The 26,312-nt window shown below is 44.4% G+C and overlaps 1 long non-coding RNA gene across 1 annotated transcript; it reads right to left on the reverse strand.

Annotated features, from left to right (window-relative positions):
* Positions 1-18,376: 18,376 nt before the first annotated feature.
* Positions 18,377-25,044, reverse strand: LOC135982078 (uncharacterized). The gene is made up of 3 exons (XR_010599289.1): positions 24,881-25,044; positions 19,849-19,937; positions 18,377-19,477 (listed from the first exon to the last, which is right to left on the reverse strand). It is a non-coding gene; the product is annotated as an uncharacterized LOC135982078 (long non-coding RNA).
* Positions 25,045-26,312: the final 1,268 nt, after the last annotated feature.

Below are 26,312 nucleotides of genomic sequence, written 5' to 3' on the forward strand. Positions count from 1 at the left end.
CAGATGCCCAACTCCCAATGGGGTCTAAACCCAAATAAATCTGTTTTACCCTGTATAAAGCTTATGCAGGGCAAACTCATAAATTGTTCGCCCTCTATAACACTGATAGAGAGATATGCACAGTTGTTTGCTCCCCCAAGTATTAATACATACTCTGAGTGAATTACTAAATAGAAAGTGATTTTATTAAATACAGACAGTAGGATTTAAGTGGTTCAAAGTAGTAACAGACAGAACAAAGTAAGTCACCAAGCAAAATAAAATAAAATGCGCAAATCTATGCCTAATCAAACTAAATACAGATAATCTCACCCTCAGAGATGTTTCAGTAAGTTTTTCTCAGACTGGACACCTTCCAGGCCTGGGCACAATTCTTTCCCCTGGTACAGCTCTTGTTGCAGCTCAGGTGGTAGCTAGGGGATTCTTCATGATGGCTTCTTCCCTCTCTGTTCTCTTCCCCCCCTTTATATATCTTTTGCATAAGGCGGGAACTCTTTGTCTCTCTGGGTTTCCACCCCCCCTCACTGGAAAAGCACCAGGTTAAAGATGGATTCCAGTTCAGGTGACATGATCACATGTCACTGCAAGACTTCATTACTCACTTGCCAGCACACACATATACAGGAAGACTCACAGGTAAATACAGCCATCTGCAGACAATGGGAGTCATCAAGATTCCAAACCATCATTAATGGTCCACACTTTACACAATTAAAATAGGCCCTCAGAGTTACATTTTATATTTCTAGTTTTAGATACAAGAGTGGTACATTTATACCAATCAGATGATCACACTCAGTAGATTATAAGCTTTGTAATGATACCTTACAAGAGACCTTTTGCATGAGGCATATCCCAGTTACTTACATTCACTTATTACCGTATTTTCTCTAAAACTATCTCAGTTACATTATATTGACTTATTATCAAGTTTTTATAAAACCATATAGACTGCACAACGTCACATAGTTTATAATAATATCCAATCCCTTTCTGGAATCTTGTAACATTCTTGGCCTCAACATCTTCTCATGGCAATGAGTTCCATACTCTAGTTCTATGTTGCCGGGGAAAAGTATAATTAATTCTTAAAGGAGACAACTGGGATGAAAGTAAGATAAAAGACTTACCGGTACAGGGCCCGGCTCTGGGGTCTCGGGCGGAAGGGGTGGGGCCTCGTGTGGAAGGGGCAGGGCTGGGGGTCAGCCTCCCCCAGCCAGCCCTTCCACGCTGCCAGGCACCAGCCGGGGTTCCGGTGAAAATTTAAAGGACCCAGGGCTCCAGCCGCTACCGCAGCAGTGCTTTAACGTCATCTGTATACAGGCTGGTACCGGCGGCCACTTCTTACCAGTACACCATACTGGTCCACTTTCACCTCTGGGAGAGAAGTCTCCTTCACAATCCCATGTTTCTGGAGGGCTCCTTCCAGTAATTCCCCTTGTGACATTGCACTCTATATGATTTTATGAAAGTATGCTGATGAGTGTGAATATAATTTAATTAAAATATGCTTCATGCAAAAGGTCTCTTGTAAGGTATCATTACAAAGTTTATAATGTACTGAGTGTGGTCATCCTATTTGTATAAATGTATCACTCTTGTATCTGAAACTAGAAATATGAAATATAACTCTGAGGGCCTATTGTAATTATGCAAAGTGTGGGGCCATTAATGATGGCTTGGAATCTTGATGGCTCCCATCAACCAGGACAATTGACTGTAGATGGCTCTGTTTGCAGGCATGCCTTCCTGTGAGTCAGGCTGGGAGGAATGAAGGCTTGGGGTCTTACAGTGACATGTGGTCATGTCACCTGAACTAGAATCCATCTTTAACCTGGTGTTTTTCCATTGAGAAGGAGGGATGGAAACCCCGATGGACAAAGGATTCCCGCCTTATGCAAAAGCTATATAAGTGGGTGGAACAGAACAAAGGGGAGCCATCATGAGAAATCCCCTAGCTACCACCTGAGCTGGAACAAGGGTTGTACCGGGGAAAGGATTGTGCCCAGACTAGGAAGGCGTCCAGTCTGTGAAAGAAACTTATTGAAACATCTCTGAGGGTGAGATTTTATCTGTATTCAGTTTTATTACTGTATTAGGCTTAGATTTGCGTGTTTTATTTTACTTGGTAATTCACTTTGTTCTGTCTGCTATTACTTGGAACCACTTAAATCCTACTTTCTGTATTTAATAAAATCTCCTTTTACTTATTAATTAACCCAGGTTATGTATTAATATCTGGGAGGGGGGCAAACAGCTATGCATATCTCTCTATCAGTGTTATAGAGGGCGAACAATTTATGAATTTACCCTGTATAAGTTTTATACAGGATAAAACAGATTTATTTGGGGTTTGGACCCCATTGGGAGTTGGGCATCTGAGTATTAAAGACAGGAACACTTCTTAAGTTGCTTTCAGTTAAGTCTACAGCTTTGGGGCACATGGTTCAGACCCTGGGTCTGTGTTGCAGCAGACTGGCGTGTCTGGCTCAACAAGACAGGGTACTGGAGTCCTAAGCTGGCAGGGAAAGCAGGGGCAGAAGTAGTCTTCGCACATCAGTTGGCAGCCCCAAGGGCAGTGACCCAACCCGTCACACCCTTCTCCCTCTCTTCCCTCCCACAGCCATCCTACAGCTCCTTACCATGTTTTTTCTCCCATTTGGGCCTTTAAGCTTTAGCTCTTTCTCCAGTGCTTAATTTTGTGCGAGGGCTTGCCAGGCTGAGCCCTGGCACCTTGAGGCTTGGCAGTTCATAGCCCTGGCATCTCTGCCACTTGCTGCATCACTTATCAATGTAAAAAAATTGCTTGAGCTCTGGCACCTCTTCCATTGCAAATTAAGCGCTGTCTTTCTCTCTTTTGGGCCTAGAACCAGACATCCAGATAACTAGTGTTCCTGCAGAGAAACAGGATACCTTGTGATCCAGAAAAATGACCAGGCCACAGGATGTTTTCTCACTCATGCTGACTCTTGTCCTTCAATGCAGACTTCTTTCCTCTCCTCTCCAGTCAGCATCCCTCCTCAGCTACCTGTTCAGGGTGTAGCGATACTTTCAGAAGTGCAGAATATTTAGGAGACGCCATGAGCCAGTGTTCGGACTTTAGAAATGCTAAGGGGTACAGTGGATTTTATAGATCCTGGATCTGAGAAACTCCAGTGTAAATCAGAGGTAACTAACTCCTGTAAGTCAGTGGAATGGCAAGTAACTCTGATGTGAGATCAGAATTGGGCTCAGTGCATGTAGGATTAGACATACCCCCAGCAGCTCTGTTTAACAAATGTGTTGTACCATACACCAGATCCCCCTGTGTGCTTCACTGGAAAATTCCCCCTTTGTTTCAAGATACAGACTTGGCTATTGCAAATATATATGTACTCTTTCTTTAAACCTGTCACAGAAAGCCAGGCAGGAAGGGGTCTGAGAGAGAGTCTAATCAGAAGTTCTACAGTGAATGAAAAAGAGAGAGAGAGAAATTTTAGGGATAATAGTGACTCCTTAGTCTAATAGAGTTCCTTGTTCAGCATTAGATGACAGTGACTCTTGCTGTGTTTCTAGGCCCTTGTTGCCTGGCAGCTATATTATTTAGTGGGGTGCAAGAGTTGAAAATGCTGAGCTTTTATTCTCCACTCATCATAAACTATCAGGGTTGGAAGGGGCCTCAGGAGATCATCTAGTCTAACCCCCTGCTCAAAGCAGGGCCAATCCCCAGACAGATTTTTGCCCCAGATCCCTAAATGGCCCCTTCAAGGATTGAACTCACAACCCTGGGTATAGCAGGCCAATGCTCAAACCACTAAGCTATCCCTTCCCCTTCCCCTCCTTCTTCTCTGCTTCTCTCTGACATTTAAAAAATACTTAAATACAGGTTTTTTTTAATTGCACAAATCATAGGTTTGATTTCTATATCTGGAGAGGACAGGGGGCTTAATACTATTAATAATAGATATAGGTTTAACTTCTGGATTTACCGATGGTTAGTGGTACTTTAAATTACCATGTGCGTGAAATCTCAAATACAGTTTGTTCATTATTTAATCATCCTTAATTTTTTGTTTTAACATGTTTACCAGCTACCACTTAAAAATCAACATTAGCATAAAATCAAATTCTTAAATAAAGAGAACCAAGCACTCTGAATCATGTCTCCCTGGTTTTAGAGCTACATAAACATTGTCTTAATATAGAAATACCATATTTACCTTAATATAGATGCAATCGTCTTTCCCTTCAGTTAGCGTAAACGTTCACAGTGTTCTCTGGAATCAGCTTTGCAGTTCTTCCATGGTTCTCCCATAGTTGAATGCAACCGGTTTATAATCCATCTCATTGCAGAAAACCTTCATTCTGATGTGGCCATCCCAATTGGAAATGTGAGAGCTAACTGAATGAGTTTGTAATCATTTGGGTACATAATCTGAGACATTTCTTCTTGGTGTCTTTGAAAGTTAACAGGAGAGTCCGTTCTGGTAAAAATATCCATTTTTCCAGCTGCAAGGTGAGGATTTCTGTGGAGCGGGTCTGCGTATTTCTGCAAGAGTCAATGAATGCCATTTTTGTCACACCTTAATACTGAGTCACTTGCTGCAGCAAATTCCACTGATTCTTTTGAGAATCGTCTCTCTAACTCTGCAATTATGACATCCAAAACAGGAAGGTACAACTGCAGATGCCACCTGTTGTTTTTCAAGTGCAATGCCAGTCTTGGGTCTTTGTTGCCCCTTATACACGTCCTCTTTGACCCAAACTTATTGGGACAATGAAGTCCCTAAGAGCTTCCGACATTTTTACTACTCTTTTTTTTTTTTTTTTCTTTTGGTGAGTGAAGAGTGTCTCCATCTGGCACTGCAATGTTATGGTCTTGAGAGAATTCTGTAATTTCTTTCCACATTTCATTCCAAATGTGAGTTTCTCAAAGTACACTTTCATTTTTTCTATGATAGTGGAAGTTTTTGCAAGCACGCCCTCGATGCCTTGAAGCTCTTTGTGAGCAACATGAACAACTTTCATAATATGTTGAAAGATAATCAAGCATGTAAAGAATGAAATCATGTTATGATAAAGACCATCATCAGAATCTGATGATAAAGACATTTGCTCCCACAAACCACTTTTCGCTTTGTTCACTCAGATCTTTTAGACACCTCGTGATGGCAGTATGTTGAGTTTTTACTGCACACACTTCTCCACTTACATGCCCAACGCATGTCATTGGATTGCACGAGCTCTTGATACTTAAGACCCAAAGCTGTCTGCAGGTCAAGAGACATCTGATGATTGGCTGGCTCCGCAAAGTACATTTAGAAAGCCTGCAGCACTAGGACTTACTTTACAGCACTCCACAAAGACGAGGTTGAGTTTGTGTTCCATGCAATGTACATACATTGCAAACAATGGTCTTCTTTCATTCTCTGCTGAATCCCACATGTCTTGACATCACAGAAGCACTATGTGACTGGAGTCCCAGGGGAGCCAATTGGGGTCACTCAATTAGGGTGAACTGCAAAGAATGGGGCAGACAATCCCCAAAGCTGGTGGATATTCCTATTCTTAGATTTACCAAACCAGGACTAAACGGCTTCTATAAGACCTCACTGGTTACCCAGAAGCCAACAACACAGTTCCCTTAAACCCCAGCCTCAGGCCTCCACCCAGACACCCAAGTCAAATATGATGAGGATTACTGAAAATCTTATTCATCATATAAAAAAGTTCCACCAATCCCAAAGGAGCAGACACATTACCACCCAGGTTAATGAATATTCCAGATCTTACCCAAATACACGCTTACAGCCAATTCTTATTAACTAAACTAAAATGTATTTAAAAAGGAGAGAGTTTTGGTTAAAAAATCAGTATACATACAGACACGAATACAATTCTTGAGGTTCAGATTCATAGCAGAGATGGTGAGCTTTGTAGTTGCAAAGAGTTCTTTCAGAATTAGTCCATAGGTTATAGTCCAATGTTTATATTCAGGGTGGTCCAGTCAGGACTGGGATCTCAGTCCTTATGGCGTAAGCATCAAGCAAATCTGAGATAAAAAGGATTGGGACCCAAAGGTCTTTTATACCGTTTTCTAGCAGCCACTTGACCATACAGTTCTGGGCTTTTGATGTAACCTCCTGTTTCCTAAACCTCACCGATAATTAACTACATGGATTAATACAATATAATTTATCCATTAAGCAGTTTATCACAAACTTTAAAGAGACATATAGACAATGATATTATCGCACCCAAGATGCATCTATATGTTAATATTCCCTTTTGATCTCTGAATCAATAGCTATAGGAACTGTCTGTTTACATGGCTAACATTTATGAGTACACACATACAATTAGTATCACTTCTAACAACATAAGTTTGCATTTCAAAGTTCTAGCCTATTTAGCATGGAATGGTCCTAATTACCATTTCTAACACATCTCTACAGGTTGACTCAGGGTCAATTAGCCTGCAGGATGCTTAATCCTTTCTGGACATGTGTTACACTTTTGTATAAAATTCATTGCAATTATATAACAGTAGTAGCAACAATGATTTGCATGATCATACTCTAATTAGATAAAATCCCACACCGTCATAAGATTGAGCAACTATCAGCCCATTCTGCAATCCACTTGTCTCTAAAGCTGTCTTTATGGCAGTATAAATGCTATTTGCATTTTGGGAAGATGAACAATTGATGAAGCACAGGATCTCTTCTTTAATCTCTAGGCTTTCTGTGTACCTGATACAAACTGAAAGCTGATCTGTCTTAAATGATGTGGCCTCATCTGCAATTACAGCAAAAAAAAAAAAGGTCTTATTCACTGCCTCTACACTACCCGCCTGAATCGGCGGGTAGAAATCGATTTCTCGGGGATCGAATTATCGCGTCTCGTTGGGACGCGACAATCGATCCCCAAATCGACGTGCTTACTCCACCAGTGGAGGTAGGAGTAAGCGCCATCAATGGGGAGCCGCGGAGGTCGATTTTGCCGCCGTCCTCATAGTGGGGTAAGTCGGCTCCGATACATCGAATTCAGCTACGCTATTCGCAAACCAAAATCTGCACAAATCTGCAGCACTTCATTTTGAAATTCAGGGCTTGTGTAGTTAAAATAACTTGCCTCCGTTTTCTTGAAAGTTTCATCATACTTTCCAAAGAAAATCACAAAATTCATGGAAATTCCCTTTCACTTTAGGTTCCTTTCCCTCATCGTGCCTTGGTAATGGTAAACTGAGGGCTGGTCTCCACCACGGGGAGATCGATGCTGCTGCAATCGATGCAGCAGGGATCAATTTTAGCTGGTCTAGTAAAGACCCACTAAATCGATGGCAGAGCGCTCGCTGGTCAACCCCGGTACTCCAGCTTTCTGAGAAGTGTAAGGGAAGTCGACCAGAGAGAGTCTCCAATCGACACAGCACCATGAAGATATTGGGGTAAGTCGACCTACGCTACATCGACTCCAGCTATGTTATTCATGTAGCTGGAGTGGCGTAACTTAGGTTGATTTACCCCCGTAGTGAAAACAAGCCCCAAGTTTCTAAAGTAATTTTACAATATAACAAACGTTAGTAAGGTAATCCCGGTTTCTCTCAGCGGTACTCGTATGACGTGCCGAAAGCTTCACTGCGACTGATCCAGTTTCTTTGCTATGTTTGAAGCATTGCTACTTTTCACATGAGCCTGGCTAATGGCATAGTTAGGCAATTTTTCAGAGATTTTCTTCCAATCTCACAACCTTTTTTTTGATAAATAAATTGTCCAGATAGCCTGTTTCAGAGTGGAAGTGATGGCAGGGAAATCATAATACAGCATCTTGTTGAACAGAATATTCAACCCAAGGAAATGTATTGTAATGGAAAACTGAAAAAAGAATGGTTGTGTTTCCTAAACAGTCTCCTTGGAAAATCAGGCAGATGTGGTTGATTAGGCCCATTGATATTTTTTCTCTGAGATCTGTAGGAACAGTTATGCTTCCACGTCATCTTCAGTTTTTGTGCTGAGAGAACCTGTACTCACTGCATCCAGAGATTCTAGATCCTCTTGTTGTACTTGCGATGATAAGGTGCCCAGAGTCGAAGCAGGTGCAGTGAATCAGCTGCCGACGGTTCAACAGTTGGTTTTACAAAAAACTTCTGAATGTCCATTTTACTTTTTCTCAGTTTTAGGTAGGTCCATCACATTAGGAATCTCAGGTGCATAGAATATGTTTTAACCTGAATTGTAAACTACTGAACAAAAATCAATGTATACAGTTCAAGAGGGGAAACGCCCCTCCAAGCCCCCTCCAATCTCCGCCCTGGCCCAAACCCTGATATTCTCACTTAATTTTCACTCAGTCCTTACTCATGGAAATTTTCCCTTGACTTCAGTGAAGGTTTAGCTCAAGTAAGGCCCCAGGACCAATATACATCTCCTATGTCCTTGAATATTAACAGCTCAAGACCTCCAGGATTGTCATCTTTGTGGCCTGCCTGGATGCCGACTCTCCGCACTCTTATCCCTTTATTCATTATCCAGTCCTGTGAATTCACAATGTGACGTCTGATTTCCATCAGGCTGGACGGCAGCTTTACAGTTTTCTCGCGGTCTCTGTGATCTCAGGCACCGGTTCTCTGCCAGGCATTCTGTACATTTATTTGCACTGATTTACCTCTCAAATAATGGAATATACAGTAAGAGACAAAGTCATGGGGAGATCAGGTGGAAAACCACAGAATAGTACCATGTTTCTTAGTGGCATTCCTCTTAGAGACTGAAATATATTAATAGAGACCCTCCTATATATTAAAGACAGACTCCCTACACTTCTAAAAAGTCACTTTCCTTTGAAGATGCATTTGTCAGGCTGTTGGAGTTGCAGAAATTCTCTGTGAAGATTTCCCCCCGCTTCACCCAGCCCAGTCCTCACTTCCTTTTTGTTTCTCTCCTTTTGTGCTGTAGTCAGTGGCATCACTGGGCCAGTGTGGGAGATGATGATTCTTCTGCACCACTTGTTTGTTGTCTTGCCTCTGTGTAAGTAAAGCTAGAGTTTAAAAAAAAAAAGCAGTTCATTGTTTCTGCTATGAAACTGACATAAGAACTTTATTCATATCTGTACGCAGAATGATCTTTTAACCGCAGTAACTCTTTCTTTTCTTTTTTAATACATCTTAGATTAGTTAATAAGAATTGGCTGTAAGCGTGTATTTGGGTCAAATCTGAAATATTCATTGACTTGGTGGGTTATGTGTCTGATCTCTTGGGATTGGTAGAGCTTTATATATGGTGAATACAATTTTAAGTAATCCTTACCATATTTGACTTGGCTGTCTGGAGCCTAAGGCTGGATTGCTTAAGGGAAACTGTATTTGGGGGGGCTTTGGGGTAGCCAGTAAGGTATTACAGAAGCTATTTTGTGAAAAGATTGGTGAATCTAATTATAAGAAGAAACCCTCAGTTTTGGAGATTGTCTGCCCCATTCTTTGCAGTTTGCCCCGCGTGAGCAGTCTCAGTGTGACCCCCCGCCAGCAACAATGGTCACAATGGATAATAAATTTCCATTACATCTCTCACCCTCAACTATTCTTAAAAGGGGCAGAGCTCCATGACCTTAGAGTCACGACAGTGGGATCCTCCAAAAGTCCCAAGAACAGTGTGATGTGCAGACTGAGAGGGCTGTCCAGAGATACCTCTGGGCGGGGGTAAAAAAAAGATCAAATGGTGGATATTCCTTGTATTGAACACACAAATATTTATGGAGGCCAACAGATTCCAGCCCTAATGTGGGGTATTCTCTTCTTGCAGTGCAGAGGATTCAAATGAACCCTTTAATTTTCCCTCTTCCTAAAAGCGTTAGGTTGGGGTGGGCCAACTTGTATGGTTTTGAAGTCAGCCCGAGGGTCAGTAGAGTGCAACATGTGATGCTCCTCACCCTACATGCTGCACTCTGGCTTCATGCTAACTCTCCTCCTTTCTCTGATAACCTTGTGCCCTTGTTTCTGTTTTGTTTAGAGTTTTAAACATCCTGCCCAGTATACAGACCATGCAAGCGGGTGTACAGACTGTTTTTCCCAATGTAGTCCTTCACAGTACATAACTTCTCAAAGATACAAGATTATTTGGTAAGCAGCTTCAGGATGACTGCAGACGTGCAAACCATCATACTGAGCTTCAGATGCAATTGCTGCACTTCCCTCCGCTGAAGAAATACAAGGTGGAGAATCTGGATGCTGGAATATGCACAGGTTCTCAGGCAGTAGGACAGTGGAAACTATCTTTTTGGGGGAAAGTGATACATGCCATTCTAAAGCAGTAAGGATTAAGGCAGTTCCAAAGGGCACTTTAAGAATAAAATAAACTAAGCCTAAAAAAAAAATCTGAATCTGAAATCATGAACATTTAGAGCTGAACAAATAATTCCCAGTGAAAAGCTGGACAATTTTATCCTCTTTCTACTTGGAGATCTCCAAACAGATTGCAGCTGCTCACATATACTCAGTGTTCAACTATCTTTTCCTTTTACCTTCTGGATCAGTTGCTGACATTTGAAATTCAAGCTGGTTGTTTAGCTGAGACTGGTCAGAGAAGTCACTGGTTTTTTGGTTTTTGAGTGGAGGAGTATATAAGCCCTTTGGCACAATCCTTGCTTGTGTGAATTTAAAATTTGATTTCATCAATCACTCGTGCCAGTGTCTTTATAATTCACTTCTCCCAAATATTCCTCGCAGTAAAACACTCTCACTCAAATGTTTGCAGAAAGTGAACACACAATGGCCGCGAGCACAGCGAAGCACTTGCATATTTTAAAAAGCAAACGAATAGTCGAGGAATTTTTTCCCCACTCCGTTGTATTATTTTACTAGACAGTAATACAAAGCAGTAAAAGTGTCTTAATCACACTGCTTTGGCCAAACTTCAAACTGAGTCATTATCTACTTTTCCCTCCATGTTTTCTATTCCATAAAACACTTTTCCTTCCACAAACCATTCTGTAGTGTTGCTGAGCTTGGATAGGTAGTGTGACAGACCCAGACCAGTGGGGTACAGAAGTCTGGTAGAGGGCAAATACACTGGTCACTGGATGAGTAGTTTTCTGTTCCCTGAGTGACCAGAGCAGGGGCTGCACTAGAGTAATCAGGAACCTGCTAGAACCAGTTAAGGCAGGCAGGCTAATTAGGTGGGAATGTGAGGAGTTGGGAGCAAGAGGTGCAAGGAGCTGAGAGTGAGAGGGTGTGCTGCTGGAGGACTGAGGAGCACAAGCGTTATCAGACACCAGGAGGAAGGTCCGGTGGTGAGAATAAGGAAGGTGTTTGGAGGAGGCCATGGGGAAGTAGCCCAGGGAGCTGTCATGCAGCTGTTACAGGAGGCAGCTGCAGTCCACAGGACCCTGGGCTGGAACCCGGAGTAGAGGGCAGGCCCGGGTTCCCCCCAAACCTCCCAATTGACTTGGACTGTGGGTTCTTCCAGAGGGGAAGGTCTCTGGGCTGTTCCCCAACCCACATGGTGAATCTCTGAGGCAAAAAAAATCCACCAATAAGCGCAGGACCCACCAAGATAGAGGAGGAACTTTGTCACAGTAGCTACTTATTTTCTTTTCAGAGGCAGTTGCATTTCAGTGGTTGGAGAAGTGATCCTTCTTTAATGAAGACACACACACACACACACACACACACACACACACACACACACACACACACACACACACACGTCTAGTCTACAGTTGCAACGAAGTCAGAGACCCACTTACAACATGATTCCAATTTGCACTTTGGGCTGGAACCTGAGACATGTCTTTTAAGTGGGCTATAGCCTTGTGCATGCTGTAGATATTGGATTGGTGCTGTGTATTCTAGTCAGATGTTTACAGTCTCCTGCAAGCCAGTTACAGCCATTGCAATGCCTGCTGTGTGAACATAGATCCTCCCTGAGCAGCTCCCATAGGTCCCTCCCTGAGCAGCTCCGAGCCCAGCCTAGCCTATTCACGGCACTTGTGCTTGGGGCGGCACTTGGAGGGGGGCGGTGCGGCGCGGTGTTCCGGCTCCGGCTGCCGGGGAGAGCAGAGCCGCAGTGGGCTCGCCGCCCTCCCCCGGCGCTCTGGCCACCGAGGAGAGCGGGGACACGACTGGGCTCGCCGCCCTCCCCGCGGTGCTCCGGCCGCCGAGGAGAGCGGAGCCCCGGCTGGGCTCGCCGCCCACCCCACTGCGCTCCGGCCGGTCGAGGAGAGCGGCCCGTGGCCGGGCTCGGCGCCCTCCTCTGCCGCCCTTGGGGGGTGAGGGGGGGGCGGCGGGAGGCTCTTTTGCCTGGGGTGGCAAAAAAGCCAGACCCAGCCCTGGCCAGAGCCAGGCCACGGTAAGAGTCACCAAGGGAGCCCGTGTGGGGACCCCCAGACCCTCTACCTGCTCTGAGCAGCACATCCTGGGGGCCAGGGACATGGGTTGGGAGCTGCTCTCAGGCACCCCGGCACCTTGCCCAGGGCAGGTGGAGGGTCCGAGGCTCCCCACAGCAGCCCAGGCTCCCTGGGCGGCTCTTACCACGGCTGGGCTCCGGCTTCCGGCCTGGCCAGGGGGCAGGGCCAGTATTCAGCACCAGTGCCCTTCCCCACTTCTACACTGGTTCCAGCGCTCCTGCAGGAACCCCCCGAATTGGCCGGGGCCCCGGGCATGGGCCCTATGGGCCTGTGTGTTAATCTGACACTGCTTAAGACTGTAGCTTACCAAACAATTTTGTGATCAGCTCATGTTACCTTCTAATTCCCAGCTCGCAACGCAATTCAGTGCACTCCCTCACATAAATCAGGGGGCTTGCTGTCTAATTTAGATCTAGTGTGCCTCAAAGCAGCATACCTTTGGCTGGGTCTGTGGGAGCTGGAGCTACACTCAACTGGGAGTCACATCTTTCTTACACAGGACTGTTTTCTGTGGGCTGGAAAGTAAGACAAGGACGACTCACCTGCTGATTAAATTCTGGACTCTAACACAAATGACAGAGCCATTAGTTAGGCTGAGGAGGTGCAGGAGTGGGCATTTACTGGCGTTTTACACCAACAGTCATCGGTCTTGTTGCTGCATCATTATATTGTATCATTTAAAATATAATGCAATTATTACGTACCACTGACTCCTACCAGGTGCCAACTTCATTTAGCCAGCAAAGCTGAGTTTTGTTTAATGCCCTGCTGTTTTCTTCAGCATTTCTATAGTGCCCGTCGCATGACTCACTTATAAACACACAGCACAGATGATGAATAAGTGGTTAGAAGTGACTAAACACTTTAGGAAATTAGCATTTTGGTTTCTTGGATGGCGAATCTGATCATGTTTTCACATCCCAGCATCCACCTCAACACCATCTGAATCGAACCCTCTGGGCTAGCAAGGCTGCAGAAGGAGACTCCCACAGCACTGTGGGCAGCTAATTGTTCTTGGATTTTTGTTCATGCGTCGATCTTGTATCTATAATGACTTGTTTTCTGGGTCCTGTACCTTTAAATGGAGAGAGGGCTCCGTCACTGCTACTGTGGTAGCTGCCAGAGATGCTGTTTGTTATAGAGGAGATGCAAACACTGCATGCTCTGTCATGGAGACCCTACTTTTGTTCTTTCTTGTTTTGTGGTTGGTTTACTAAAAAGAATAGGTCGGCCAAGCTGAAAGTATACAGTTGCTCTTTATGTGTAGAAATCATAATAGAGATGAATATTTATATCCCTCCACAGACTGTTTCACAACAGTGCTACCTGAAAAAGCAAAGCAATAAGAACATAAGAATGGCTATACTGGGTCAGACCAAAGGTCCATCTAGCCCAGTATCCTGTCTTCCGACAGTGGCCAATGCCAGGTGCCCCAGAGGGAATGAACAATTGAACAGAACAGGTAATCATCAAGTGATCCATTCCCTGTCGCTCATTCCCAGTTTCTGGCAAACAGAGGCTAGGGACACAATGCTATTAAACCAACCTACAACTGCAGAACATTCCAAACTGCCTTTTCTGGCTGATGGTCTTCTCCAGATCTTGTTATTTTTGAGTAACAAATAACTTTAACTATGACTATTAATATATTCTGAGCTAATTATATTTTCTGTTAATAGCCTGTCACCTCTCTTATTTGTTTCTCCTGTGTGGCCCTGAGAAGTCTCACGGCTGCCCACCAAAACCACAGCCCCACTAGTGCATGCCTTCCAGCAGAGGAGTTCATTTTTCCAGGCCCTTCTGCCGAGAACCCAAGTGAGGAGAAGCAGCAGACACCCTCCTTGCCAAGGTGGTTTTCTGTCTTTTGGTTGGTGTGTGAGAATTTCCCCAGTGCCACAATCCAAGCTCCCTCTTCCCCCCCCCCCCAACAAGATATTTTAAAGGAGAGAATTAGAAAAACATATTTTCAACCCACATTTGGATCTTTTGCTCCTTTTGTGTGATTGTCTTAATGAAAGTGGTTAACACTGAAACCAACTTGCTATTGGCCACTTAACGAGAGAGAGGATATGGTCCCCCCATCATTCCCCCTATCATTAACCTACTTTATGTGCAATATGAATTACTGACCCATACCAAATCATCTGTTTCATAGAGGCGATGCCTCAGAGACACCAAGGCCTCCAAGAAAAGCAGCTCCCCATGTAGCCCTGCCTTCCCCACTTTGAAATAACTACACCAGCCTCTGTATTCTTCCTCCACTAGCCACAATGCGGGTGTATGTATGTGTGTGTGTGTGTGTGTGTGTGGCTGCAGTCAGATATTCTATGTAGGGCTAAAGCCTGAGAGATATTGAACATCTGCAACAGCAGTCGACTTCACTGACCCCAAATGGGGTGGGACTCTCGGAGAGTGTGTTCTGTGGTAGTGGGGATTGCTGAGAATAAGGCAAACCTCAAAAGGCAGGAATTCAGGTTTGGTTCAGATAAGGGCCCAAGTGTGTGGGCCCTTCTGTGTTCAAGCAAAACTCACATTGTAATACCGAGTGGAGGGTCAGGGCCTCAGGATGAAATCCTGCCCCACATGCCAAGCCCAGGTTTGGCACAGGGACATTCCCCAGAAGCTGCGGCTGGGAGGGAAGGAATCTTCACCTCATGGTTGCACAGTGGCAGCAAAGCCACACTGAGGCTATGGCCAGCTCTGAGGTAACGGAACCAGTGCTGTCCCACTGCACCCTGCACCATTCACTGCAGGAGTGACCAGTGTGGTCACCTTTCCACACACTTTACCTCCTGCTCTGTGATCACCTTGGCCAGAAGTCACCCACCACTGATCTTGCTTTTTTCCACCTCACCTTTGGGGACATACTGTTTCTGCCCCGTTAGGCTATCTAGCTGCTCAGACCAACCACCTCAGAGCCACCAAAACCACATTTGTTCATCAGACGCCCACACAAACCTTCTATGTTGCTCTCTCAGCTTAGAACTGAGATACTGTGTATACCAGCCAAGCAATACAATTCAGAGTAAGGATGAGGTCAGTCTGTAATGGCCGGAGCTAGACTGAGAGGTTTTTTGGCTCTTGGGTTTCGGTTTGGCCCATGATACAGGTAGGGGTCAGAGGTGAAACATGGAATGGATCCATGTTCAAATTCCCAGTGGGGTGAAACCAGGGTTTTGATCACGTTCATCTCTCATTAAGAGCTAAAATGAAAACACTAAAAAGAGAAGAAGGGTTTGGGGCAGGATGGGGAATGGGAAGGGGAGAGAAGCGGGGGAGGGGGGAGGGGAACAATAAGAAACTCCAAAGGAAAACAGATTCATGGGAGGAACAATTTCTAAGATCTTGCCTACACACAAAAGTTGTACCATTTTAACTATACCCGTATGATTAAAGCAGTATACTCCGATTGGGTGGACCAGTAACACTGGCATAAAAGTGCTGATACCAGTGTTACGGCATCCACACTGGGGTTGTACCAATGTAAATATATTGGTTGAAAACCCCCACCCCAACTGAAATAACTATACCGCAGCAAAAGCTGTGAGTAGATTAGGCCAAAGAGAATAGTGATGCAAGAGAGACGTGAGAGGAAAACAAAAAGCCTTTTTAAAAATGTTCAATATATTTAGTACAAAAAAATAGCAGCTAAAAATGAAGCATGAAACTGCTTTGGTGGCTAAATTTCAAGCCCCACAGAGCAGCCAGCATTGTGCTATTGTAGCCCAACCTAGCAAAAGCCAAAATGGAACATCTGTGAATCTTAGCAGTTCAGGTAGGATAGTAGTCTTGGCCGCAGTGGTATTGTTTTTTACTGTTCTTATGGCTTTTAGGTTCTTATGACTTCTAAACAACTGTGTCTGTCCCTACCAAGAATGAAGGAAATAATACCATTCCCAGCTTTGAGAATATTTTCTAAAGATCCATTCCTCCTGTATCACCAGATGTATGATTTTAAAAATAGATATTGTAATTATGGGTTGTATTAAGAAATGTCACTCACGTAACTATTTGACTTTGCAGATGAAGGTTTATAAAGTATCACATAATTACTTTAATGGATTCTTCCCTAAATGGAAAAATCTATACTAAAAGGCAAAGCTCACATTTTAGAATACTGTTATGTAAATACTGGCAAACTGTGGGACAGATTCAACCCTTCTTCACTTTGAAACTCTAATGATGGCAAAAAGATAACGGAAGATACCAAAATGACAAAGGATTAATGAGTTAGCTCAGTGAAGCCACTTCGCTGGCCATTCAATAACAAGCAGAGAGACAAGGTAGGTGACGTAATATCTTTTATTGGACCAACTTCTGTTGGTGGAAGGGCCAAGACCTGAAGAAGAGCTCCGTGAAGCTCAAAAACTTGTCCCTTCCACCAAGAGAAGTTGGTCCAGTAAAAGATATTACCTCACCTACCTCATATTCACCTACCTCTCTCAAATTCTGGGACCAACGTGCCTAAAACAACACTGCAAACAACATCCAATAAACATGGCATATTTTTTGCAGGGGTTTGATGTCATTTTAACCCCAGCACTAGTTTATGACCCAGGAAAGACACCATGCTATTAAATGAATTTCAGCAGAGCTGGTGACCTATTAGTGCTCGGTACTACCATGTAGGAAACCCACTGGTAGGTTTGTCGGCCAGTCATAGCCTCCTGCTGTTAGTGGTAGAGTACTGCAGAGGTTGTATGCTCTGTCTTTGCAGGGTTTGTTTTCACCAATTTTCAATCTCCATGTTGTGTGCAGGTAAACACCCATATTTAAATGTGCAAATTGTGCCCTTTGCTCAACTTGGCAGAGTTTGCAGGAGCTGAGGTTTGATACACATACAGAGGTGTCTGTTCATGTACATATCAGAAATCCCTTGAAAATGATGTTGTCCATATACTTTTATTATCATTGTTATAGGCAGAGCTGAGAGTGCTACCTTGGTTAAAGTTGTCTGGTACTTCACAGAACAATATGCTATTTTCAGTTGCTTATAACTTTGCCAAATTTAAACCATTTGGGGTGAAATTTCCCATGGCAGTGTCCGCAACAGGGGTTGGGTGGAAAAAATAGTATGTGATGATGTAATTAAAGACTGTAAAATAATGCTTACACGCAAAGGAGGCCAAACTAAAGTTGCATGGTGGCAACCTTACTTCGGGCATTTCCTAACTTTTGAGTGCTTGACTTTACAACCTTAATGTTCTTTGACATTTTTTGTGTGTAATTTAACATTTATATTGCAGTAGTGCCTAGAGGCCAAGAAAGTTGCAAGCCCACTGGGCTAGGTGCTGTACAGACCTATAGTAAGTGACAGTCCCTGCCCCAAAGAGCTTCAACCTACATTCTGAGGATGAGCTACTGAAAGAAACTGAGGTTAAGGACTGCCATGAGATGGAGTAGCCCTCAGAGCTTAAGGAAATAAATCACAAAAAAGCAAAGTAGAGTATTTTATTGACTATTTCAGTAGGTTTGCCAATTCTGACTGAAGCTATTGTGGGAGATTTTTTCCCCCAACATGACATAATGTCATTTTCTTAAAAAATCCTATGAAAATCTCCCGGACTGCTTTCAATAGTCACCGGGAGATCAATGCTGATTCCAGGAGGCTCCAGGCCAACCCTGGAGGGTTGGCACCCTATATTTCAGTGCTGTCTCGTGTGTCTGGGACAGGGACCAACATACAGCATTGGTGCTGCCCCGGGTAGCTATCTTGTTCCATCCTAATGCTGCATAGAGGCTGATCAAGAACTGCCTGTGAAGGGGTTAAGAAGAACCTTGTTTTTATTATTATTTAAAAAAAAACACAACACACACACACCACACAAACATCACCCCACATTGCAACTAAGAATAAACAGTCTATCAGCTACCATTGATCCTCAAATAAAAGGCAGGATTTTTTTTTTAAGTTGTTTATTTCAAACACAACTTCAAGGAACTTCAAAAATCTTTGATCTCCAAAGGCTTTTTACAGTGCAATTTTAAGTGTCAAAAATGTTCAATTTACATTTGCTGGATGTAGATCTTAATAGAGTTAGAAAAGTCTATATGTTCAGGGAGAAAAAAAATTGCCTGCTTAATCCTTCATAAGAGTAGATAGTTTGATTTGTAGATATGTAATTATAGTGGGATGGCAGAACTAATTCCTTAGTCATTAGTAAACAGCTGTATGACTGATTAATAAAAGAGCTGTTACATTAAAAAAAGCACCTAACTGAAAACTTAGGCTTAGAGAGCCAAAGAGCCTGATTTTCAGAGCTAAGCAGCACCCACAACTCCAATTACAATGAATGTTGTATGTGGTCAGCATCTTTGTAAAATCAGGCTCTATTTGACCTAACAACACAGAGTATGTTGGGACAGACCTGGAAATAGAACCTAGGTCTCCTGTTGTGTCTTATATCATACAAAGGAACCACAAAGGCATGGTGGGGTCCAAATAACTGCGTTTACTAAACACGAACAACATGCCACGTCTAGCTACATATATACACTGCTGCTAGGGCAGGGTTCTGATGGCTTCCAAAACACGGACGACAGTGGGTATGTCTAAACTGCTCACTAAGCCCCAGGCTCTGACTCAGGTGTGAGTCCAAGCTCCCCTTCCATCCACATACAAATCGGTCTTGGGTCAGCAGAACTCAGGAGTCTGGTACTAGGACCTGCTGGGTGGGAGGGGTCAGAGCCCAAGTTCCATTGAGACTCGGGTCCAAGCCCTGTAAATTTGCAGTGTGGACGCAGCTGAAGCTGCAGAGCCAGGTCAGAAGGGCTGCGTAGTGCAGTATGGACATATTAGCACAACTGTGAGACCTGGGTCCAGCACTTGAAAACCCAGGTTTACAATGCTGTGTGGACGCTCAAGCATGAGCTTGGACACACCAAATCCATAAGCCTGGATCCCACAGACAGACAGCTTAATGTGAAGTGTAAACATAGCTAGTGAGGGCGATTAGAGAGCTCCAAAGCTATTTACCCAACTGATAGGTCTTAAAATGTAACTGTAAATGGGGAATTGTCATCAAGCGGCTCCGTTTCCAGTGGGGTACTACAGGGAGTGGTTCTTAGCCCTGTGCTATATAACATCTTTATCAATGACCTGGAAGAAAACATAAAATCATCACTTATAAAGTTTGCAGATAACACAAAAATTGGGAGTAATAAATAATGAAGAGGACAGGTCGTTGATTCAGAGCAATCTGGATCACTTGGTAAACTGGGTGCGAGCAAACAATATGCCTTTTAAAACGGCTACATGTAAATACATACATGTGAGAACAAAGACTGTAGGCCAGACTTACAGGATGGGGGACTCTATCCTGGGAAGTAATGACCCTGGAAAAAGATTTGGGAGTCATGGTGGATAATCAGCTGAACATGAGCTCCCAGTGTGATGCTGTGGCCAAAAATGCTAATGCAATCCTGGGATGCATAAACAGAGAATCTTGAGTAGCAGAGAGGTTATTTTACCTTGTACGAGGTGCTGGGGTGACCGCTGCTGTATCCAGTTCTGGTGTCCACAGCTCAGGAAGGATGTTGAGAGTGTTCAGAGAAGAGCTCTGAGAAAAATTAAGTGATTTAGAAAGCATGCCTTATAGTGATTGAGCTCATTGAGTCCATCTATTTTACTTAAAGGGCTGGTCCACACTAACCCCCCAGTTCGAACTAAGATACGCAACTTCAGCTACGTGAACAACGTAGCTGAAGTTGAAGTACCTTAGTTCGAACTACAAGGTACTTACCGTGGGTCCACATGCGGCAGGCAGGCTCCCCCGTCGACTCCGCGTACTCCTCTCGCGGAGCAGGAGTACCGGCGTCGACAGCGAGCACTTCCGGGATTGATTTATCACGTCTAGATAAGACGCGATAAATCGATCCCAGAAGATCGATTGCTTACCGCCGAACCCGGAGGTAAGTATAGACGTACCCAAAGAGAAGGTTAAGGGGGGATTACAGGCAAGAGTACCTACATGGGCAACAAATATTTAACAATGGGCTAGTCAATCTAGTAGAAAAGGTATACAGGTCTGTCGCAACTTACGCGCATTTAACATGCGTGATTTCAGCTTTACACGGTTGGCAAAAACAAAAAGAAAAATAATTTTAATACTGTACCTGTAGTGCAGGTGATTCCACCCGCCATTGAACTCAATGTAATTTTGACTATACATGATTTTTGCTTTACGCGCTGACCGCAGAACGTAACCCCAGCGTAAGATGAGACAGACCTGTAACACAATCTAATGGCTGGAAGCTTAAGCTAGACAAATTTAGATTCTAAATAAGTTGTAAATTTGTAATGATGAGAGTAATTAATCATTGGAACAATTTATCAAAGGTTGTGGTGGATTTTCCGTCATGGACCATTTTAAAATCAGGATTAGACGTTTTTCTAAAAGATATGGTCTATTATTTTGGGGAAGTTCTTTAGCCTGTGTTATACAGGAGATCAGACTAGATTATCACAATGGTCCCTTCTGGTCTTAGACTATGAATTTATTAATTGCTGTACATTACATCTCCTTACTGCCAGCTTCCATTTCTAACCATCGATAATGCTGTCTCCATTTAATGGTTTGTTTGTGAGTTTAAGCCCTGAGGACTCAACTCTATTGTTGAGACTGGGGAGGATATCTAAGAAAAAAATTCTAACAGATTCAATAGAACATTTTAGGATCTGACTCTGGTTAATTTTTTGCTATTTGATTTCAGAATCGGGTTTGCTCTTTACAGATTACTAAATCCTTAACACAGTTTTCATGATTTGGTTAATTTGATCTTAAAGACTTGTTTTCCAAGTGTTAAGGCAACAGACTTGTCTAGTCCTTAATAGATGCAGAGATAACTCTAATACAGTCTTATAAAAAGAACTCTTTGAATGTGCGTGGGCATCTTTACATCAGAAGTGCAGACTTCGCTGTGGCACAAATAGAATGCAGGAGAAAGGGAAATTGAGGACAGAAAGTTGGCAGGGTCTCAGTCTCGGATATTCACTGAAGTAGGGGATGCAACAGGCTCTCAGCTTCTCTGTTGCCCAAGCAGTGGAATGATACCTCCCAATTTCTGTCCCAATTTCTCTTTTGGCAGAGAACTTGTCAGCAGCTTAATCCACCTGTTTTGTGAGCCAGGCGGATAATTCTGGCACTTTATGCCACGGTAAGTAGAATGTCACCCATTCAGTTTCTTCTGCACAAGTAGGGAGTATGCTGTAGTAGTTAGAGCAGGGAAATGTTTCGGGATTCCTACTTACCGTAACCTCACTGAAGTGGTTTGAGGTTTGATTGTTTTTAAAATGGTATCAGGTCCTTGGATGAAAGTGTCTGTATTCTTACAGCACCAGCCAGGACACTAAGCACTCCTGATCTTCTGTGTGACTTCAGACAAGCTGCTTAGTTGCTGTGTCTTGGTTTCCTTATTTGTGATGTGAAGATAATCACACTTACCGCCTGCCCAGGAGCGTTGTGGGGATTAGTTAATGGTTGTGGCTATTTGGAATCCTTGGTGATGAGGTGTAAATATTAGTAGTGTTGTGTGAGTGGCTATATATTAGGAGTGATAGGATGGGATCTGGATTCTGAGTGAGCGAAGAGGGGACATGCCAACACCTGCTTAGGCTGGGAGGTTGAACGGCTCCATCCCAATTCATTAGGTACAAGTTTTTTCTGACTTCAAAAGGTTCATGTGCTGGGTTCCTGGCCCCTCTGCTCCCATCCTAAGTCTTGCCAAATTTTCTGAGGTCCTTTCTTTACCCTGCTCCCTCTCCTTTCATGACATCCAGTTTTATTTTCTCTCTTTCCTTCCAACTCACCAAGAACTTTCTCCTTGTCCTTAACTCAGGGTTCTTCCTGCCCGCTGCCTAACAGCTCCTTGAGTGACCCATCTACAGACCAGTTCCCAACATCCTGTTTCTTGACTCCCATCTCCTTCTCCCCAGTCCTTGCAAGCTCCCTACCTTTGGTGATAATCCAGCAGGGTTTGGGAAGGGGTCTCAGTTCTGGCATTTACTCTTTTGAACTCTAGTTGCTTTAGTCAAACCTCTTCTGCTCCAGGGCTTCCCTTAGTTAGGCGTGCCCCAAAATGCATTATACCTCACTCCCTCTGTCTCTGAAAACCTGAAACTCATGAGATTTGAGGAGAACAGCCAGCAAAACAAAAATAACCAGCCCTACTGAGACCCTGAGATGGAATTCAGCCTATACGGGGTTAGAAAGCAATGGAAGGGCTTTCTTTTGAGTACCCCTTCTCCCCTAAATCTAAAATATCTTGGGTTCAGTTTGATTAGAGATCTGAGTTGAGGTTCAGGCCACTTCTCATTGTTCCCCAGACTGTTTGCCCATTTCTCCCCATGAAATCTGGCTCTCAGAGACAATGTTTTTTTTGAGATACAGAGGATTTTTTTATTTTTTTTTGAGAGTCACAACTTCAGCACGCCCACATGAGGTGTTGCTGGTCTAGAGAATCACCTCCTACATGTAACAAAAGGTACAGCCAGTGGTGGTGCTTGCTCAGAATTGCCCGCCTGCACGACTCGTTCACACATTGCCTTCTGCACTCAGCCCTTGCTAACCGAAACAAAGCATCTGAAATGCTAAGTAACACAAGCCATAAATATAAAAACCTTTGCAGTGAGATCAGTGCAGAGAGCACCTGCTTTTACCAAGCATGGTGAGGATGCTTTCCCAGCAGCAGAGAGTCTGTGGGAGTTCCCACTGGACAAAACAGCAGCATTTCACTCCAGCTGGAAGGGCTGGGGTGGCTGTCCTGGCTGAGGGACAGAAGAGGTCTGAGACAGAGCCTTGGTGTGCTGGAGAACACCTGAGTATGGTCAGGATGCGCTCCCAGCAGAGTGCTGGGAAGAGTGGGGTTTTAAGGACTACATGCATTGGGGTCATAAATGGACTATGTTGGTGACTTTTGGTTACTGACTGATTGGCACTATGTTTGATAATAAACCGGCCCTGTGTCTCACTGTGACTCTCCTCCCCCCTTTACAGAAGCCACTTTAAGAGGGAGAAGGTGCAGTACCCAAGTGCCCTCTTTTAACTCCAAATGGAGTGAGCTCATGAGGCAGAGATGCACTGCCCCTGCTCTTCTTAAAGGGCCAGTGTCACCTTGTGGCAGAGTCAATGGAGCCAGGTAAAGAGAAAAAGGAATAAACATGAATATCCTCTGGAAGAAAAACGATTCTCGGGAATGTATGTCTTATTGGGAAAGAGAGAAAAAAGTTTATTACACACAACATTATATGAGCTAAATAGTTTCACACTGTTATCCCCTTAGTTGGACCAGATTCGTCCCTGCTGTAACCCCACTGAACTCAACTCCAGGGATGGATCAGAATTAGCCTACAGATGAACGTGGCCCAATAGATAATAAATATTAATGTTACCTTGTATCAGTGGCGCGATTAGATTTTAACTCTTATTGGCACAGTACTGCACCCCCCGACCCCGCCACCCCTCACAAAAAATGTTCCATGACTAGAGCCCTGCACGGATACAAATGTACACCCATGGATGCAGATATCCGCAGATAGAAATCGGTAGCCGCTGAACCGCAGGGCTCTCCAGGGAACCACAGCAGCGAAAGGAGTGGAATGTGGGGCTGCCACTCCCAGAAGCCAGCACCCCACGCTGGCAGTTCCTCTGGCGGGCTGTACAGACCCCAGTCAGGAGACACAGCTGGGGGCAGTACAGCCATGCCGGAGCACAGGGCTGGGGGCTGGCTCCTGGGAGTGGCGCTGGATCCTGAGAGTGGCAGCCCCACATTCTGCTCCTTTCGCCGCTGTGGTTCCTGGGAGAGCCCTGCAATTCAGCAGATACCGATTTCTATCCACGGATATCCGCATCTGCTGATGTAAATTTGTATCCATGCAAGGTTCTACAATTCATTCTTGACAATGTGTCTTTCTGGTACGGTGTACTGGCAAGAAATGTCTTAATGGTAAGGTGTACCTGACTGTACCAGCTTACTTGCCCCACTGCCCTGTATTTACATAGCACCTTCTATTGAGGATCTCAAAGTGCGCTATCGGCATTAATAAACTGATGTTGCAATACTTCTGTGAGGCCTGTATAGTTATCCCCATTTTACAGACATGGAAACCGAGGAATAGAGAAGACAAGTAACTTGTCTGTGTCAGAGCTGAGAACACACTCCAGATCTTCTGTCTCCTAAGCCTGTGATTTAACCATGAAACAATCCCTTTCTCCTAGTTCACTGTTGGTTATTTTTGTCAGTCCATAAGGTTTTTCCCATTATACATCACAACTCTGACATTAATGAGTTGTGAAATATCACACTGTTCACTATCATGTATTTCAGACATACCCATGCCAAGTTAATATATTTTGTATGTTATTTTAAAAAACATGACCTTGTTGTCATCTTCAAATATCTTTACAGATGATGTCTTGCAAAAATAAAATAACAAAGGGTATGGCATGAAGTGCCTGTGTTTCTTTTTCTGTTCTTTCCCCCCTACCATCTCCCCTTTACTTACCTGAACATAATTAACTCCACCAGGTGGCCTATTTCTGAAATCCACCAATCAAATGAAATTACTATATGATCCACCATAGTAACATACCTGTAGTTGCTGGCAGGGGCGGCTCTAGGCACCAGCAAAGGAAGCACGTGCTTGGGGCAGCCCATTTGGAGGGGTGTCAGGGATCCAGCATGGCAGCTGAGAACCAACAGGGACCCCTGGGAGCTGTAGTTCGTTGGTTAGCTCCCTGCCTATAGAGCCAGCCCTGGAGCAGGGAAAGAACTACATTTCCCAGCACTCCCTTGGCCACTACCAACAGGAAAGAGGGGGAGGGAGGGAGGAAGCTGAGACCTCATGCTGTAGCCTGCTGTGAATGGAGAGCTGCGCTGTGAGTAGGGATTCCATATTTTAACATTCAAAAAATAGGACACTCCACGGGGAGGGAGGGTAGCCCCATCCACTCCCTCCGACCACCCACCACAGAAACCCCAACCGATCCAACCCCCCTGCTCCCTGTCCCCTGATCACCCCCTCCCGGGACCACTGCCCCAACTGCCCCGCAGGACTCCACCCCCTATCTAAGCCCCACTGGTCCTTGTACCCAACTTCCCCCTTCCTGAGACCCCCCCCCAACTTCCCCTCTAGGACCCCACCCCCCACCTGTCCCCTGACAACCCCCTGGGACTCCCATGACTATCCAACTGCTGCCTGTCCCCTAACTGCCCCCCCAACCCCTGACCCATCTAACCCCCTCTTCTCCCTGCCCCTGACTGCCCCCTCCAACCTCCGCCCCATCCAAACCCCCTGCTCCCTGTCCCTTTACTGCCCCCCCCGGAACCCCCAACCCCTTCTCCAACCCCCCAACCCCCTTACCGTGCCACTCCGACCAGCGTGTCTGGCTTCGTGCAGCACCAGACACGCTGCTGCATACATGCTGCCGTGCTCCCCTGCGGAGCCACAGGCTCCCCCTCCCGCCCAGCACCTGCCTTTCAGATTTGAACACCTCAAAATTCAGGAGTGCTCAAGCTCAGTTTGGGCAGCTGTTACTTCATTTCTCCCAAATCAAATATACTGATCCACTGTAACTTGCTGTAGAAAAAGTAGGATAAAATTCAGCAAGAAATGCTTCTCAGTGGTTATTAGGACTGGAATTGCTATTTTCAACAGCCATTGCCTTTTGTTTGTTTGTTTGTTTGTTTGTTTAAAAGGAAGACAGTGATATTGCACTGTGAAATTCCCCATAGAAAGAAAGAGTGGAATAAAAGAATAATAAAGGCACCTCAACTTTTCCTCATTTATGTAGGACAGTCTTATAATATGCATCCAGATATCCTCCAATCACACAAGCTGAAAATTGATCCACTTTACTGCAGTTCTGTAACCATGTGGGAGCCAATCCTGTCTGTCTTCTGTGCACATCTAAAATTCCTGCTGAATGACCTGCTGT

This window comes from Chrysemys picta, chromosome 3 (genome assembly GCF_011386835.1).
Source record: "Chrysemys picta bellii isolate R12L10 chromosome 3, ASM1138683v2, whole genome shotgun sequence".
Taxonomy (NCBI): Eukaryota; Metazoa; Chordata; order Testudines; family Emydidae; genus Chrysemys; species Chrysemys picta.